Here is a 13,471-nt window from a genome sequence, read left to right as displayed (position 1 = left end):
TGGTTTATGTAATGCTGGCAATCTAACTCAGAGCATTGTGCATCCTACTCTAACAACCGAATCCCTGTCACCTTGGTTGACCTGGAAAACTGAGAACCAAGCAAAAATCTACCCGCCTTTGCAGAGTTACTGCAAATTGTTAAAAATGGACAAAATAGAATCCCATATGCTGGGCTGAAGAGATGGTTCAGCAGTCAAGAACACTGGCTGCTCTTCCAGACAACTGGGTTTGGTTCCCAGCACCCACACGGCAGCTCACAGCCATCTGTAACTCCAGTCCCAGCGGACCTAAAGCCCTCCTCTGACCACACATGCACATGGTATATGTTCATACGAACATAAAATAAATAAATCATGCAGGTGGTAGTGGTGTACACCTTAATCCCAGGTGGATCTCAAAGTTTGAGGCCAGCCTGGTCTACAGGGAAAGTTTCAGGACAGTCAGGGCTACACAGAGAAACCCTGTCTCAAATAAAAAACAAATAAATCTAAAAAAAAGGGGCCAGACTTGGTGGTACATGCCTATAATCCCACATAGCCAGATAGATTTCTGTATGTTCAAAGCCAGGCTGGTCTGCATAGAAATTTTCCAAAGTTACAATAGTGAGACCTTGTCTCAAAAACAAACAAAACAACAGCAAAAATGCCATGTATGGGGTTGGGGATTTGTCTCAGTGGTAGAGCGCTTGCCTAGCAACCACAAGGCCCTGGGTTCGGTCCCCAGCTCCGAAAAAAAGAAAAAAAAAAAAAAAAAAAAGAATTCCATGTATCCTTCACCCAGCTTCCCTCAGTGCTCAGTGATGACATCATATAAATATATATATATGTATGTATATATGTGTGTGTGTATGTATGTATGTATAAGTATACACACACGCACACACACTCACACACACGCACGCACGCACTCACGCACTCACACACACACATAGGCTAATATTAACACCCGGAAATTGTCATTGGTAAAGTATCTTTGATTGAGTGCCTTGGTTTTAAAAACAGGATTTGTATGAGATTACAGCTGACCTTGCTCAGCCCAGAGAAGAATGTGAGAGAGCCTGTTTCCCAAGATTATCTGTCTTGCTTAAAGCAATTCCAGGAAAGAGAAACAACAAATCTGCACATTGCCCCCACAACTGCATCCACTTCCTCAGCCCAAGTCTCCCCCACCCCCAAAGGGTCTCAGACAGCTTTTCCCCTCCATTCCCAAGAACCGCCCTCCCCTCACTGTTGTGTGCTAACAAGCACAGTTGCACCTGCTAAGGTCAGACTCTGGCCCCATTCTGCCTTCACTCTGCCTCTTTATGATGCCTCCAAACTCTAATTACCTTTGCCTCAGTTCACAGACTTTATTCCATTTTTAAACCCCCCTTTTTTTTTAACTAAAAATGGAAGAAAACCTTTTTGCTGCAGTTACAGAAATTTATTTTCTTACAGTTCTGCTGGCTAGAAATCTAAAGCCAAGACTCAGGTGGTTTCTTCTGAACCTCCCTTTGGCTTGCAGATGACCGCCCTCCTGCTGTGTCTTCTTGAGGTATTTCTTCTTCTGCACATCTAGAATGACTGTATATGAACATATCATGCTGCCTGTTGAGCTGTCCGGAGGAAACATTTCTAATGAGAAATTCAGCAGTTGTCAATCATAGAGAAAACAAAATGGGAAATGAAAAGAGAAGAATTGGTCAACAACAATTTTAAAAGCCCTAAAATCACCCGGCTGGAGAGTGTCCGTGTTTAAGTGACAAAGTAATAGTAGAGAGGAAACGTAAAAGACCCCAAGAATGTGGGTGTGGGGGGCACACCTGTAACCCTGGCACTTGGGAGGCAGAGGCGGAAGGATCATCAGCTACAAGCCAGCCTGGGCTACATAAGGAGACAGTTTCAAAATAAAAATCTCCAAGGAAACAGAGGTCCCAGACCTGCTTCCTAAGGATTGGCCTCCAGCAGCAGGTAGCCTTTTTTTTTTTTTTTTTTTTTTTTTTTTTTGTGAATCTTCTGAATGAAGTGAATGTGGTTTCTTCATAGGCTGAGATGGAGGAAACTCTAAGGAGCACATTACAGAGGCAGGAAGACTTGCAAGGGAGGACCAGCAGAAGAGAACTAGCTAGACATCTGAGTCTTCCAGATTTGTAAATCCCTGCTGTATAGCAGAGTGATGAGGCAACATTCTACACTCTAACTGAACCAGGTCCCCAGCCCTGGGTCTAATGGCCCTTTATATATAGTATCTACCCGTGTTACATATTATACAAGTTATTGGGCAACATCTTTTTCTTTTTTGTAATTTTTTTTAAGACTTTATTACAGATGGTTGTGAGCCACCATGTGGTTGCTGGGATTTGAACTCAGGACCTCTGGAAGAGCAGTCAGTGCTCTTAACCACTGAGCCATCTCTCCAGCCCCCAGTGGGCAACATCTGAAAGAACACAGAAGGATACTTGTAGATACCATGCAAATCTCATATACCATTATCAGGACCTTGGACTTAATTTGGATAAATTAAAGAGTGTTCTACACTTCTGTGTCCACTAGAGGGTCCACAGTGCCATTAGCTGCCATTCTTTTCTGTAAACACCATCTCAGGCACAGGCCTTGCAAATGCCCTTCTAGTTCAAGTTTCTAGACTTTTCTTCCTATATAGTTATGAATCTGCCATCCCAGTCTCTGCTTACTGCTCCTTGTTGCTTTTAGTCCTTTAAATCCCTTAAGTTGCCACAAAGTGAATGTGTTCAGGACCTTATTGATAATGCCAGCCCCTCACCTGCAGGAGGTGGGGGGCTTTATATCCTCACCTTGTGGGGTGCCGCTGGCAGAGCAGAGGGGCCTGGAGGCCTCCAGGGCTCCTTCCTTCCATTACACCATTGCTCGAGTTTACAGGAGCAAAATTCGGCCTGGCTCCTCAGGCTCTACTGCCACAGGCTGCCTCTCAGAGTTCTCTGCTTGCTCCAGTCCCTAGGCTGGACCAGTTTCTATTCCACAATTGAAAGGGCCCAGACTAGATCTGGAAAAGTAGAGCTCAGTGGAACAGTGTTAGTTTAACATGCTCAAAGACCTGTTTCAATCTCCAGTATGACAGAGAGAGAGAGAGAGAGAGAGAGAGAGAGAGAGAGAGAGAGAGAGAGAGTCAGTCCACTCAGGCTCCAAAATCCTTAGGTATGGGAAATCCATCCTCAAACCTATTTTCCTGGGCTGGAGAGATGACTCAGTGGTTAAGAGCACTGACTACTCTTCCAGAGGTCCTGAGTTCAATTCCCAGCAACCACATGGTGGCTCACAACCATCTGTAATGAGATCTGATGCCCTCTTCTGGTGTGTCTGAAGACAGCGACAGTATACTTATATATAATAAATAAATAAATCTTTAAAATAAAAGATCCCTAACAGAGATAGAGTCTCGGCATTTATACACAATGCCTGCTCTCTTGACGCTCCTGTGGCAGGGGATCTACTGTTTGCACTGACATCGTTCTTGCTGACTGTGTGCATGCACATGTAACTCAGTCTCTTTGACCCTCAGTGTCCCATCTGGAAAATGGGACTAATGCCCTATTTTATTCAGATATCAGGAAAATCTAGGTATTTTTTAGATAGGTAAAGAGCTTAAGACACAGCTAGCCAGCGCTAAGTACTAAATGCATGTGTGAGTGCCATGCGCTAAAGGCGCCACGTGTGAGTGGTGCACAGGAATATTTTCAGCATTCAGAAGGCAGACTAGGCCAGTCTGTACTACATATCAAGTTCAAGTCCAGCCCCGCTATTTGGGAAGACCCTGTCTCTCAAAAAGTGCGAAGAACCTGTCTATCATGTATAAGGCCTTAGATTCAATTTCCAGGAAAAAACCAGTAACAGAGCCAAAGCATGCACAAAGGGCAGCGTAATGAGCTGTGAAGCTGCAGGACGTGTTTGTGGCCCACATTTAAGGCACCTACACACTGCTGTGCAGCCCCGACCCATATCCACCTGCAGAGACAGAGTTCCGCACCTCAGGACCACCAGCTCCCACTGCCGTCCCTCCTCCGTCTCTGGTAGCCACTATTCTAGTTTTCCTTCCCCGTACATTTGACTATTCTAGGCGCCTCATACAAAGTTAACTCAAATGTGCCAGCAAGTTGTACATCAACTTGACACAAGCTGCAGCCCTCTGAGAGGAGGGGACCTCAGTTGAGAAAATGGGTCCCTCCTTATGTAGCCCAGGCTGGCTTGTAGCTGATGATCCTTCTGCCTCTGCCTCCCAAGTGCCAGGGTTACAGGTGTGCCCCCACACCCACATTCTTGGGGTCTTTTACATTTCCTCTCTACTATTACTTTGTCACTTAAACACAGACACTCAGGGTTGGGGATTTAGCTCAGTGGTAGGGCGCTTGCCTAGCAAGCGCAAGGCCCTGGGTTCGGTCCCCAGCTCCGAAAAAAAGAAAAAAGAAAAAAGAAAAAAACAAAAAACAAAAAACAAAAAACACAGACACTCTCCAGGCCCTCTAGAACAGAGACAGCCAAGTCTTCCTTACATGCCAGCCCCTGGATTGCCAGCTGTTGGAGTGTGGGGAGAGCTCATACTTACGGATTCAGGTAGAGGGGTCCACACAGACACAGGAGACAGGTCTTTCATTTGAGCAGGGTGAGGAACAGTATTTATTTTTAAAAATAATTTATTATTGTTTTATGGGCATAACTGTTTGGCATGCCATATATGTCTGTGTGAAGGTGACAGTTACAGACAGCTGTGAAGCTGCCGTGTGTGTGCTGGGAATTGAACCCAGGTCCCCTGGTAGAGCAGCCAGTGCTCTTAACTGCTGAGCCATCTCTCTAGGCGCAGCGTTATTTGTCTTTGAGACAAAGTCTGTGTAGTCCAGGATGTTGAACGGCAGTCTCCCAGGTGCTGGGAGTACAGGCGTGCACTGCCAAGTCCAGCAAGTTTTCTTTGATTGTTTTTGGTAGTCCTTTCTCCCTTTCAGGCAACTCGAGATGTCCCCGTCTGGTCTTGTACCTCTATCATTCATTTTTCCAAACATCTTTTATTAAGAGTGGTGGTAGAGATCCAGCTCTGAGTGCTGGTTGCGCTCATTGCCATGAGGTGTTCCTGAATGTCTCGGTGGTCAGAGGTAAACTTGTAAAATGTCAAGTTCCCTGATCCTATCATCTACTACAACATAAACCTAGGGTAACGGGGCTGGGGATTTAACTCAGTGGTAGAGTGCTTGCCTAGCAAGCACAAGGCCCTGGGTTCGGTCCCCAGCTCTGAAAAAAAGAAAAAAGAAAACAAAAAACAAAAAACCTAGGGTAACCCCACTCCCTCCAAACTGCTTAAAGATTGAAGTTGCTGGCTTCAGTTTATAGTGTTTTCGAGGTAGTAGCCTTCCCATGGGCATTTCCAGTGTCTAGAATATGCAGTGATTTGGACCGGGCTCTCTCTCCATCACTGGGGGATGAACAGGACACATCCCAGTTCGTTTGCAAGAAAGGTGCTCATTGCTGCCTTTCAACCTTCAGGAAAAGCCTAATGGGGCTGGGAAGCCAAGGGGCTAAGCCTGGACCCCGAGACCTGCTTCTGGAGCTCTCTTCTAATGTTCAACCTTTTGAAGGCTGTTAACCTTCTCTGAGCCCCTTCACTGGAAAGTGAAAACAGCTCGATACCTCTCCCATGGGGTTTAAAGAGTTAGCGGCCTCATAGCAAATCTATTTGTTTTCTATTGCTGGGTAACAAATTACCACCTATTTAGCAGTTTCAAACAACATCCATTTATCAGTTCACAGTTCTAGAAGCAGATTTTCAGCACTGCTTGCCTGGGTTCTTCGCTGAAAATGTGGTTTGGGGCTGAAAGCAAGACTTTGACTGCCTGGTACTGCTGTCCGTTCCTGCAGTTCCCAGGCTCACCAGTTGTGGTACAATTCAAAGCCCGAGGTTCCCACTATATCTCTGGTTGTCAGCAGGAGACTAAGCTGTGGCTGTGTTCAGGTCCTGCCCCGGGGCCCTCCTGTTCAGCAATGGAGGATTCTCCCACCTCTGCTATCAACGGAACAAAAAATCTCCTGCTTTTGCAAGGCTCCTATAAAATAACCTTGAGCTCACCAGGAGAAGTGTGTGTGTGTGTGTGTGTGTGTGTGTATGTGTGTGTGTGTGTGTTCTTGTGGGTATGTGCACATGTATGTGTGGATGTCCACAAACATGTATCCTTTTGTTCCTGTTTTGTTTGAGACAGTTTTCCTACACAACACCTCTGATTATGCATCAGGCTGGCCTCCAACTCACAGAGATCCATCTGTGTATGGGCAAGCAGAGGTCAACACCAGGTGTCTTACTCTGTCATTCTCTACCTATTTATTTATTTATTTATTTATTTATTTATTTATTTATTTATTTAGAGACAACGTCTCTTACTGAACCTGGAGCTAATTGATTGACTAAGCTGAATAGCCAATGAGCTTGAGAGATCTGCTTGCCTCTGCCCTACAATTTAGGCTGGGGGAGGGGGTCTTCTACAGAAGTGGACTTTGAACTCTTATTTGTATATAGGGATAAAGACCCAAACTCAGGTCCTATTTCTTGAGCAGCAGACACTTTACTAACACACACACACACACACACACACACACACACACACACACACACACACACACACAGAACCTTGGACCAGGATGGGGTAGATTCTCATAAGTGTGTTATATTATATGGCTTGATGGACTTTCTTGTTTGTCTGTTTTTATGAAACATGTTCTTTTTACCTTTCTCTACTATTCTGGTAATCTATTTTTTTAAAGTCCATTGAGGGGCTAGAGAGGTGGCTCAGCGGTTAAGAGCACAGACTGTTCTTCCAGAAGTCCTGAATTCAGTTCCCAGCAACTACATAAAATAAATAAATCTTTAAAAAAAATAAAGTCCATTGAGCTGGGCATTGTAGTGCCTCTGTTTAATCTCAGAATGCAGGAAGCAGAGGCAGGCTGATTTCCATGAGTTCAAGGACACCCTGGTTTGTATAGAGTTCCAGGTAGCTTGGCTACACAGAGAGATCGTCTGCTTGCAACAGACTGGTCACACTGCAGCCTCTTGTAGGTCTCAAGTGTGGTGTGTGTGTGTGTGCGCACACCACACACACGAACTCGCATGCGTGCACACCCCCTTCAAGAACCTAATGAAGGCTGAGGAGATGGCTCTGAGGGTAAAACTGCCTTTGGTGCTATCCTGATTCCTGAGTGTGAGGACCAGAACACACAGAAAAGCAGATGTGTTGGTGCAAATCCGTGATCCTGTGGCAAAGTGGGAAGCAAGGACAGGAGAAATAGCAAAAGCTTGGGGGCCAGTACACTGCTCCATATCAGAAATAAGAGAGACCCTATAAAGTGGAAACGTAAGGGTTCTTTGGAAAGTCGGTTGGATGGTGTTTGGCTGGGGCAAACACATGAAGGAGTGCTTCCCCAAAGCAGACACAGGAGAGAGGATGTTCTGCTAAAGCAAGTACCTCTGGTGGGTGATGTGCTGCAAGGAAGGTTAAAGCTTTTAAAAACCATCATTAAAAATAAGATCTGAAAAAAATTAAAGTTACAACCTTGTCTTAACAAGAATAGACTGACTCTCAAACACACTCTCTGAACCTCTCCACAACCAACAACCACACACTAAATTAAACAAACAAACAAAAAAAATATCATCGACTAAGAGACAGCTCACTTAAGAGCATTACTGCTTTTCCAGAGGACCAGAGTTCAATTCCTAGCACCCACAACATGTGGTTCACAGCCCCCTGTAACTCCAGCTGCACAGGATCCTACACTTCGAATCTCTGCAAGCAAACACGGGCATTCATACACACACACACACACACACACACACACACACACACACACACACACATGCACACACGCACACACACAGACACACACTAACTAACTAACCAAAATGGACCTTTAGAATTTAGAGTGCTTTACATAAAAGAAATTGACAAAGGCTGTAGACTCTTCCTACGAAAAAGAACCAAAACCAAACCAAACAAACAATTCCCACTCTGGCATTCACAGACTTCTGAAGACTGACCAGGTCAGAAATCATCATGGTGGGATATCTCAGCATATCCCTCCAGAGCTTGAAGATTCGATGAAAACCTTCACTGACATTATTAACCAGCGCGTATCTATGACTAACCAGTTTACATCTAGTGAGCTGGGTTTCCTGTAGATTTATTCTCATATTTAAAACATTTGTTTATGTGTATGGGTATTTTGTCTGTCTGTGTAGCTATTCACCACTTGTATGTGTTGCCCTAAGAAGCCAAAACCCTCTGGAACTGGGGTTACTATGGGCTCCACATGGCTCCACATGGGTCTTGGGAATCAAACTGGTTCCTCTGGAAGAGCAGTCAGTGCTCTTAACACCTGAGCCATCTCTCCAGCCCTGTTACATGTAATTTTTTTTCCTACATGAATTCGTTTTTGCAGTGCTGGGACTGAAACTTGTACATGCTAATCAAGTACTATACTACTGTTCCATACCTCACGTATCAGGAAAAAAGTTTCTACATAAAACACACGTGAACGGGTTGGGGATTTAGCTCAGTGGTAGAGCGCTTGCCTAGGAAGCGCAAGGCCCTGGGGTTCTGTCCCCAGCTCCGAAAAAAAGAACCACAAAACAAAACAAAACAAAACAAAAAAAAAACAAACAAAAAAAAAAACACACATGAACTCTTCACTCATTACCCCCTGAACAAGGTAGCCTAACCCCTGTCCCCATAGCATTTACACTGTATTCCTTAGCACAAGTCATGGAGAGCTCAAAGTATGTAAGGGCTAGGGAAGTGTAGCTCGGTGGTAGAGCTCTTGCCTAGCTTGTCTCAAGCCCAGGGCTTAGTCCTCAGAGCGGCACGTTTGAAAAGCCAGCAGGGCTGGCAAGATGGTTCAGCGGGTAAAGGCAAGGCGTGTTGCCTGGCCTGACAGCCCTAGTTCAAGCCTGGAATTCTATCAGACAGGCTACCTGAAGCTAACCAGTTAGGCTAGACTGGAATTCTACTTCCTCCACAGTACCGGGGTTACAAGTGCTTGTCACCATGCCCAGGTTTTGGTTGTTGTTGGGTTTGTTTTTTGTTTCGTTTCGTTGTTTTACGTGAACCTTTTTTTTTTTCCTTTGGAGCTGGGGACCGAACCCAAGGCTTGTTACGTGAACCCTTGAATCAAACTCCAGTTCCTACAGCAGCCACCCTGCAAACTGAGTCATCTCCACAGCCTCCGTTAGACTCCAATCAACTCCAACGGACTTCTGTTGTTTTGTTTTGTTTTGTTTGTTTGTTTGTTTTTGAGATAGGGTCTCACCACACAGCCCTGGTTTGTGTGGAGTTTGTACCTAGACCAGATCGCTCTTGGATCCACTGAGATTAGCCTGTCATTGCCTCCCAGGTGCTAAGGTTACAAGTGTGACCACCGCACGTAGCTATCCTGGTGAATTTCTAACATACCATTTTGGCTGGACTGACATTCCTCACGTCCCCTTCTCGGGCGGGACATAGGAGCATATGCAGGATTTGGAGGGCAGAGGTGAAGCCACTGCCCCGTTGTGGCACTCACCTGACCTACTGGTTCTTTTGTTGGTGAGAAGCTACAGACCTTTCATAGCTGTTCTGCTTTCTCCGGTGTATGGCCCTGGCTCCCCAACATCCACACCATGGCAGTGTGTGTAGCTTTGTGGGAAGGAGTTCTGCTTCTTCAAGACACCCACACATCCCTCTCTGGTCTGGAAGAACTGACTTGGGGTTCTGCCCACTCACCTAGGCTCCTGGGGCTTTCTGTGGCTTCCAGCACTTTCTTGCTATTTCCCATTTTGAATCACGCCCCCCTTTTTCCCCTGCGGACTTAAAGCTCTCACGGTGCCAGCCTTCCAGAAGGTACTTGATGCAGCTCCACAATCACATGAGTTCAATTATCTGGGACAAGCTTTTCCTCTGTGACCTCAGGATTCTGCCTCCTGGTTCGGATCCCGAATCAGTGTGGCCGCACTGGGTCAGAAGAGGCGGGCACACAAGCAGGAAGCTGGATATGGTGGGACGTACCTAGTATCCCAGCATTTAGGAAGTGGAGACAGGAGGATGAAGAGTTCAAGGTCATCCTTTGGCTCCACGGTGTGTGCAAGGCCAGGCTGTATAAGAATCATTCTCTTTAACATAAACATAAAAAGCCTATACTTAGGTAAGGATCCTAGTTTGGTGCGGTGTATACACGTGTAGCTAGCTCCAGTAATATGTGTGTGTGTGTGTGTGTGTGTATGTGTGTGTGTGTGTATGTGTGTGTGTGTGTGTGTGTGTGTGTGTGTGTGTGTTGAGTCAGAAGGGAAGATCTTGAGGCCAACCTTACCTAAACATGGAGACCCCATTTTCTCTCACTGAAATGTCCGATGTTCCCCCATTACAGCGACTTTGATAAGCAGAACACCTGGAATTGGTGACACAAAATGTGACAGAACTCTGCAGGTGTGTGCTAGCCCACCATCCCACCGATGTGAGCTCTGGTAGCGCAGGTGTGCCTCTGAGAAACTTGCTGGAGCGGCTGCCTTCAGTCGGCCCGAGGCACAGTAAGCAGCAGCTGAGCTAAGCCGGATCCACCTGGAAGGCATTCTATAGCTCTGCCCGGTCTGGCCAGTAGGGGGCTCTAAAGTCACGTCTAGGAAGGCAGGCTGTCTAAGGGTGCAAAACAAAAGACAACAGTGAGGAGGCTGAATCCCTGCAAGAGTGGGGGTGGGAGCGGAACTGACTCAGGGGGTCTGCAACAGTTGACAAGGCAGGGCAGATTTCCCTTTGAAGCTGAACTCTGGATGTCTGGATGAACCTGTGGTCCCCCTTGTGTAACTGGGCGTCCCAGCTACACGCCTGGAATGTATCACCAGCCGGGGCAGGAGGCTGCAGGTGACAGGCATCATACCCAAGAGGACTTAAAAGTTTCTTTCCGGGGTTGGGGATTTAGCTCAGTGGTAGAGCGCTTGCCTAGCAAACGCAAGGCCCTGGGTTCGGTCCCCAGCTCCGGAAAAAAAAAAGGAAAAAAAAAAAAAAGGGTTGGGGATTTGGCTCAGTGGTAGAGCGCTTACCTAGGAAGCGCAAGGCCCTGGGGTTCGGTCCCCAGCTCCGGAAAAAAAAAAGTTTCTTTCCTGATTATCATCCACATACTCTGTCTGGCCTCAGCTTCCTTCCTGGTGCCATAACTGGGTTAAATCATTCAGTTGGCTTCCACCTTCCTGGTAATGAATGGTGGTAAGTAAAGGGAGTGACATTGGGATCATTAGTCAGGAACTCAAGGCTCTCTAGAGCAGTGGTTCTCGCCCTCCTATTGCTATGACACGTTGACAGTTCCTCATGATGCGTTGACTCCCCCACCATGAAGTTATTCCGTTGTTACTTCCTAACTGCATTTTTGCTACTGCCATAAATCATAATGTAAGCATATGATATGTCACGTCTGTGGGGTCTCCTCGCACGAGCTGAGAGCTGCTGCCCTAGGGTCTAGACTCCCTCCCTCCCTTCATTTTACACAGCATCTCTGAGATAAGCAGACCTGCTGTCTTGGTTTCATAAAGCTCAGGGTCTGTGCTAGGAGGAAGCTAGTACTTCTGGGAAGGGTCTAGGGTTATAGGAGCCTGGGCCTCTTGGACATAGGATTTGCTGTTTCGGATTATGTGAACTTGAGCAAGGCACTTACTTACCCTTCCTGTGCACACAGACGTCAACCGTTGCAGAATGTGCCGTGCATCTTTGTGGCTTGGGTTTGGACGATGCTGTCCGCTTCGCTCCACAGCCTGTGCTCTCTTCCCAGTGGGTAAGGTCTTGAGGACTCAGGTCTGAGACTAGGATTTCATGACAAGCTCAGGTCTCCCCCTGGAAGAGCCACACAAAGCTGCCTGCCCGACTTGCAGGCATTTTCCCTTGTCCTGGCCAGCAGCCTCTGCCACCCATCCTGGCCTCTTGGCAGCCAGTCTTTTCCTGTTGGTTCCTTCCGGTTCTCCCAGCTTCCTCTGTGAGGCCTGCCAGAGCCCTCTTCTCTTAGCCACCAACCCCCCTCCCAACTCTCCTATACTCAGGGCTTCAGGAACTGCTATCTGCCCCCAAGTGCCCTGTGGGATTAAGCTACTGCTGGCAACCACCCACTAGCCTGGTTAGTTCTGGAATCTTCTGGAATTAGCTGTGGCTGCATGCTATATGCCAACGTCAGACGCTTCCACACTCAATCTTCCTAGAGTCACAGAGACGGGATTTGATTTTCCCCCTACAACACAGGGAGGGTTTCGTTGTGTAGCCCTGGTTGTCCTGAAACTTGCTCTCTAGACCAGACTAACCTCAAACTCAGAGATCCACCTGCCCCTACCTCCAGAATTTGAATACAGAACTCCTCGTCTCCACAGGACACTGCCCACTTCTCTGAGGAGGGCCCCATCCACTCCAGGCCCTGGGGTGGCTGTCACTGCTGCTGCTTCTGCTTCCAGTGTTGGTTGGTGATATTCTGATGAGGAAGACTGGACTTGCCACCAAGGAAATCGACACCCCTAATCAGCAGGAAATAGCCTAAAGAGCCTACACCCTCATCCTTCTAACCGCCTTTCTTCTCCTGTCAGTGTTGAGGGGCTGGAAGGGATTGTGGTGGAATAAGGGTTGGAGGGTGGGAGATAATAGAACCCAGAAAATTGACCAAAAACTACGCCTACATGTCCCAGTCCCTCTGTCTGAAAGAAGACAGAAATGTCCTGGACTTTTGTCATTTTGTTTTCTTTTCTTCAATGCTTGGGAAGGAACACTGGGCCTCACATAGGCTCAGCAGGTCCTCTGTCACTGAGCTCCGCCCCCATCATCCTGCTCACAGTTGGTTAATATATGCAGCTTCTGTGCCCAGCTCTGGGTCTTACAGGCCTCCTGGGACTCTTCCCGCACAGACAATAAAGTCAAAGCCCATGAGGGATGAGGGCTCTCTGAAAAGGCATCTCTGTGTAAGCCTTGCCCCGAGGTGAGGAGCATCGTGCAGACCAAGGTTTCCATTGATAGCTGTGTGACTTGGATAACCCTCTCCAGCTCTCTAGGCCTCAGTTCACCCATGTGAAAATTAAGGGCTACCCAGAAGTTGCTGATATGAATTTGAACAGGGAAGTGACTTGTGCAAGCCTGACCCCCAGTGGAGGTTAGGTGCGTAGTGCGTACATAAGAGGTGAGCCAGCAAAAAAAAAAAAAAAAAAAAAAAAAAAAAAAGGGTTGGGGATTTGGCTCAGTGGTAGAGCGCTTGCCTAGCAAGCACAAGGCCCTGGGTTCGGTCCCCAGCTCCGAGAAAAAAAAAAAAAAAAAAAAAAAAGAAGAGGTGAGCCAGCAGGTTACATGGCTGTTTTGAGCTGTCACAATGGATCAGGGTTTTTTTTTTGGGGGGGGCCGGAAGAGGGGGACTGAGTCTCAAACTGAGGATGACCTTGAACATCTGATACTACTAGTGGGATTACAAGCATGGGTCACTGAGCTGCAACCCCAGC

The sequence above is a fragment of the Rattus norvegicus genome, chromosome 14 (genome assembly GCF_036323735.1).
Source record: "Rattus norvegicus strain BN/NHsdMcwi chromosome 14, GRCr8, whole genome shotgun sequence".
In the NCBI taxonomy this organism is placed as follows: Eukaryota; Metazoa; Chordata; class Mammalia; order Rodentia; family Muridae; genus Rattus; species Rattus norvegicus.
The sequence above is the reverse complement of the archived record's forward strand: the minus strand, read 5'-3'. Positions refer to the sequence as shown.